The following is a 5,947-nucleotide window of genomic DNA, read 5'->3' as shown; positions in this document are numbered from 1 at the left end:
TCATGTTTGGGGTTCAGCCCTGGGCAAATCCCAGGTCGGGGTTTGTGGTTAGGGTGGGGTTTCAGGCGAGGGCTGCAGGGTTTACAGGGGTCATGAGGTTTCTGCAATGCTGTATAGTTTACTGTTTGCAGATCTTAGCCTTAGGGAATTCCTGGTGAGGGTCACAGCTGCGAGTTAGGGGACACATGTGTCAGGGTTCTGGGTGAGGGACAGAGTCAGACCTCAGTGTCCCTGAGAGAACCCATCCACCACCTCGTGTGCCCTCAGCACCTCTGAAACCTCAAACTCCCCCTTAGCTGGGAAGGGCTCAGGCAAGGGCTTCCCTCAATTCTCAGGCTACCCAAGAGCCCGATTTGCCCCAGGACTTGGTCAAAACTCCCCCTTATTGTAACGTGCCCAGTGGAACCAGGTCGTCCAGCACGGTCTTTAAACCCTGTTGCCCCAAGTCACCCAGTGGACTTTCCAGCAATGTTTGAATTTCTCCATCAGCATTCTGAGTGCAGAGAAAAGGCCAAGGCACCACACGATGGATGATCGATAGTTTCCTTCCTAGAAGACTTGAAAGCTATTTTTGCAACACTTAAGCTTTTCATCAAATGACGAACAAGTTTTACCTATTTGTTTCATTACTGGTGATAAATTTGCCAACTGCAGGTCCACCTGTTTTTGTGAACTCGCCCAAAGAAAACGGCCTCCGTGTCGTACACCGCAGGGCAAGGCAGTCACAGGTAAAGGTCCTAGGGCCTCACACACCGAGTCATCTTGGAACTCAGCTCTGGACTCTGCTGGCAGGTGTGGCCTCCACGCTGGGTAAGAGCCCTGACACTGTGGGGCTGCCTGGCCCAGGATCCCCTGCTCCTCCTCAGCCCTGGACCCGGCCCTTCCGTTGAAGACACATCTCCACCTGTGCAGGGACCTGGCTTTCCTTCTCTGGAGGGAGGGCTGATGCCCCGAGGACAGGCCCAGGAGGTGGTAATGCGCCCCTCCTCAGGCCTTCTGTTGGCATCAGGCCCTGGGCACTGGCCATTTATACTCACCATGTGCTCCCCCGCTCCAGGCAGGTCACAAAGGGTCCCCAAAAGTTCACTCCCAGTGACCCCATCCCTTGGGGACCCCCTCAGTCTGCCCCTCCTGGGCCTCTGTGCGGGAAGACCTGTCCCATGGCTCTCCTGTCCTCCAGCCCCCACCCCCTCGCCCCATCCCAGAGCCTTGGTTCAACACACTGAATGATTGAGTCTGGGGCAGCGACCTGCCCACGAGTATGTCCACTACGTGGGAAATACGTAAGGGGCCCGCAGGCCCAGTCTCACTGCACCGCTGGCTCCAGGAGCCTAGGACGCATGAACCCACAAACCCTAGGGTGGTGGTGGGGGGAGAGGAGAGGCGCCATGGCCATGTGGTGTGGGCTGGTCACTCCCAAGGCTGCAGCTTTGTTCCCACGAAACCCTGCCCTGGGGTTTCCATGGTGACTGTAAACACACCTCAGACCCTGGAGATGCAAGCACCCCTTTTCTCTGACAGCTTCTCCCACCGGATACCTCGTCATCCAGGACCTTACATGGAGCCGTGAGTTGTGGGGAATGAGCTGCATGCTGGATGGGGCGTGAGTGGCGAGAATCCAAGAAAGGGAAGGGGCCATACCACGACCAGGACAATGGGTCTGGATGAACAGGGCGTGGGACTGTCTGAGAACCACACCTCACACACGCAAATCTGCATGAGTACCAAAAACTAAAGTAAAAAACATTTAGAAAGCTACAGCCAGAATGGCTCAGGGTCCTCCTGTGGTCACTCTGTGAAAGCAGGCCAGGGGACACAGCGGGAGGCCTGGAGGAGGGCGGATCACTAAGACGAAGAGCCTGAGTCCCTAGATCCAGCAGCGGCAGGGAGGACCGGCCACAGGTCAGGTCACTGTCGGGATTCCACGTGAGTTCCAGTCGGATGACACTGTCACAGGAGCTGCCGCCCTCTTAACGCATGCCCTCTCCTTCCTCTTCCGTACAGAGCAGGAGTGCACCCGCGGCAGCCCTGCCCTCTGGGCTGCTCACTCGACTAAGTTTCGAGTAGAAGGGCAGCGTGCGATTTCCGGGGAGGATCTGGGAGGGAGGCAGCAGCCCCTTCACTGCCATCTCGTCTCGCTGCAGCTGTGGAGCATACATGTGATGGTCGGAGCCCTCAGCCGTGGGCTGGGAGGTGACTTGAGCATGGAAGCCGCTGGAGGGCAGCAGAGCAGAAACTCAGGGACAGGGTCCTCATGTTGGCAGGGTTCGCTTTGCCCGTACAAGGATGCCTGTCATTTATGGATACGTGGTGGCTCCTCCCTCCACTCTGAGGTCTCCCTCCCTTTTGATCTTTCCCTGGTATGTCGCAAAGCAAACCCTACACGCTGCACTGGGGAGGGGATATAAACCTCTGAACACTTAATCAGGGTATGTCATACCTGTAAAACATCTGAAAACATGTAAAACATCTGAAAAAGAAGGTTAAGTTTATCACCTTTTTTTGTAAGGAATTCTTAAAGCCTGGTTTAGCCCATTTTTCTGGAAAATACCTGCATCTCCGTATCGTCTTCAACAACACTGCTGTGAAACTAAGTAGACTCCCTATGTCTGCGAAATTGCTTTAGAGGATAAATTACACTGCTCCTCAAACAGTCTGAGAAGCAAACTGACAGGCAGTGTTTGATACCTGAGTCGTCAGGAGCCTGACCCTGACTGTGAGTATACTTACATCCTTTGCTTACGGAAAACAGGAGGAAACGGAGCGGTGCACAGAATGAGTGTGTGGCCTGTGCTGTAGTGTGGACTGCAGGAGCTTCTAGAAAGGGCAAGCTCGGCTCTGCAGGTGCTTGTGGGTGGCTGGAGCTGCCCTCCTCCATCCTGGCACATCCTCCTCCACTCCATGCACTGGCCACCCACCCAGGGCTTCTCTTCTTTCACATCCTGCTTGGCTGTCACAAAAACAGCTATGAAAAGTTTTCCAAAAGAGAAACCTAGTAAGCTCAATTTCTTTCCATTTGATGCCTGCTACAATAGGCCACTTAAGACTCGAATCACAGCACAGCTGTTCTCTCCACGCCTCATAGTGCTTTATTTTTCCCCCTAGATATCTGCGTATCTAACAGGTGGGACAGTCGCCAGGGCAGGCGGCTCGTGGTCAGGGTCAGGGCTGCAGTCAGGGTCGGATCGAGTTAGGCTTAGGGTCAGGGCTGGGGTCAGGGTCAGGATCGAGTTAGGGCTGGGGTAGAGACGGTGAGGACGGCCGGGTCTAGGGCGCGGTTGGCGTTGGTGCCACCAGGGAGGAACAGGGCTGCCCCCTCTGCTTCCCGTCCGCACGGAGCTCCTGTCCTCCCAACCCCGCCCCGGGCGCCGGGCTGCCGCCTGTGGTGTAGACGCGGGGAGGGGACCCCGGTCTGACTGAGCCTGCGCCAGAGCCCCCTCCCAGCGAGACCCTGGGAGACACAGACCGCGCCGGGAAGAGCGGCCCCGGCAGGACGAGCGGCCGCGCGTGTGCAGGGCCGGCCGAGGGCGGGAGGTCGCAGCGCGGACAGCGGGCGGGGCCACGGCGCCCCAGGGACGCGGCGAGGGGACGGCGCCGCTGCGCTCACGCCCGGCTCACGGCGCACCCGCTCCCGCCGTCCGCGCGGGCCTCCGCCTCCCCGGCCACGGGCACTCGGGACCCGCGCGGCGGCCGGGGCTCCTGACGGAAGCCGGGGGCGCCCCGGGGACGACCCGCGCCCGCCAGCCCCTACCCCGTGACAGCAGCGCCCCCTCGGGGCCCGGGGCCCGCGACCCGCAGGAAGCAGCAGCCGCGCGGCCTCCTGCACGCGAACGGTCCGCAGCCCGGGCCGCCCGACGGGACGCCCTGCGCAGAGCCGACGCCGCGGAGCGCCCCGCACGGTCCCGTCTCCGCAGACGCCGCCCGCACGACGCCGGCGGGCGAGCACAGGGCAGCCACTGCCGTCCGCAGCCACGCGCGGTCCAGACGCGTCCCCGCCCGCCCCCGCCGCCTCTTCCAGGGTCGCGTCCGTCCCCGCGCGCGGCCGCGAGATCCCGGATGCTGCCTGCCCGCCGGGGGCGCGGGGGCTCCTGGGCCTCTGCGGAGAGACCCCGACCCCCGTGTCCCCGAGTCCCCACTTCACTCCGGCTCCACGTGCCGCCCCGCCCCACGGCCGCCGCCGCCCCTCGCCGCCCCTCGCCGCCCAGCCCTCTCAGTCGCTCCGCCTCCGCTCCCTCAGCGTGTCCTCGCTGCACACGGCCCCTCCGCCCTCCCCTTAGGCCCTCGGCTCTTTCCGTCAGTCCTCGGCCCTCCCCGACCAGCAGTGGCTCTTTCCCTGGATGCTCCGCCCTGTCGTCGACGCTCGGCTCTTTCTTTCCGTAGACACTCGGCCCTCCCCTGCCCACTCGGCTCTCTTCGTCAGACACCCTCGGCCCTTTCCGCCGCTCCTCGCCGTCTCCATGGGCACTCAGCCCTCCCCTCCCCCACGCGGCTCTCGGTAGACGCTCTGCCCCTTAGACACCCTCGGCCCTTTCCGTCTCCCGTCGGCCCTTTCCGTCAGGACTCTGCGACTCGGACAAGCTCGGTGCGCTCGGCCAGCGTCGGTTGTTTCCGTCGCCCCTCGGCTCCAGCCGGCTGCGGCCTTCTCGGTTGAGGCCCAGCCCGCGGGCCGCGCTCGTGTGCGCTGGGCGGTGGCTGCGTCTGTGCTGAAACGGCAGCTCGCGGAGGACTGTGCGCCGGCGGAGGGGCACCGCGGTCCTGGGGAAAGTCCCGGCCCGGGGCCGGGCGGGGACGGTGGAGCGGCCCGGGTCAGGGTTCAGCCTCAGGATCGGGGCTGTGGGCTTCATGGATACGGGACAAGCAACGGTGGACGAGGCCCGAGGGAGCCCTTTGGGTTGAAACGAACTCGGCCGGCGCTGGTTTTCCCGAAAGGGCCGGGCCTGTGGGGTCGCCTGCATCCGCTTTAAACGTTGACCGTGTCCCCAAGACGGGAGCGAGCCGTAAGGATGGGGACGCAGCGTCTCCACGTCGGCGTTTCCGGAAGGAAAACCGTCTCCCCCTAAACTCAGGATTGAGTGCCGACCCGGCCGCCTGTGACCTCCGACCCGCTGTGACCTCCGACCCACGGTGTCAGCAAAGCCACTGGTGACAAGTGTGAAGGGACATCCCTGTCATAGGTGGCGGATGCCATTTGTTCCAAGACCCCATGTAGCCGCTCTGTGACCCCCTTCTGTGGTGCCCTTGCTGCCTTGGGGAGAAAGGCCCCGGGCTGGTCCCCGCAGCTGCCCTGTAGGAGCTCACCCAGTTGTCACTGGTAGATTAACTGTGGAGTGCTAGCGGCTAAAGGGTTAGGGTTAGGGCTGGTGTCAGGGATGTGGTTAGGGTGGGCGTTGGGGTCGGGGTCAGGGTGACGGGAATGTTTACGGTTTAAGATGGGGTCTGGAATTAGAGGCAAGGGGGGAGAAGAGCAGGGTCAGAGTAAGGGTGATGGCGAATTTATGGGTTGTGGGTTAAGGATGTGGGATACCGGTTAAGGTTGGAGGTTTGTGTACACCGACCCTCATTTCAGTTTCTGTCCATTAAACCCAGAATATATGGGGTTAAAACCAAAACACTCATTCCCTGCTTACTCCCGGGCTTCCTGGCTCCAGAATCCGCTGTCCTCCATGGAGACAGACACCGTCAAGGACAAGCACCTGGACGATCTCCTCCCTGAAAGAGATACAAGCCGGTGGGAGAGCGGCTGACCAGCAAGGCCATGGGCTCCCTCCTCTCTGCAAGTGTCTCAAGGCCAAACGCAGGATGGTGGGAAAGCTCCAACCAGCAGGCTACATGCTTCCCTTCCCCTACCTAAAGCCCCAAATAAAAACTTTTAGCTTTTGGGGGAGTTCGGGATTTCAGTGTTAGCTGTGCTCTCTCCTTGCTCAGCTCTGTGCAAAAATAAAATTCA

This window comes from Equus quagga, chromosome 10 (assembly GCF_021613505.1).
Source record: "Equus quagga isolate Etosha38 chromosome 10, UCLA_HA_Equagga_1.0, whole genome shotgun sequence".
NCBI classification, from domain to species: domain Eukaryota; kingdom Metazoa; phylum Chordata; class Mammalia; order Perissodactyla; family Equidae; genus Equus; species Equus quagga.
This window is presented reverse-complemented; position numbering follows the sequence as displayed.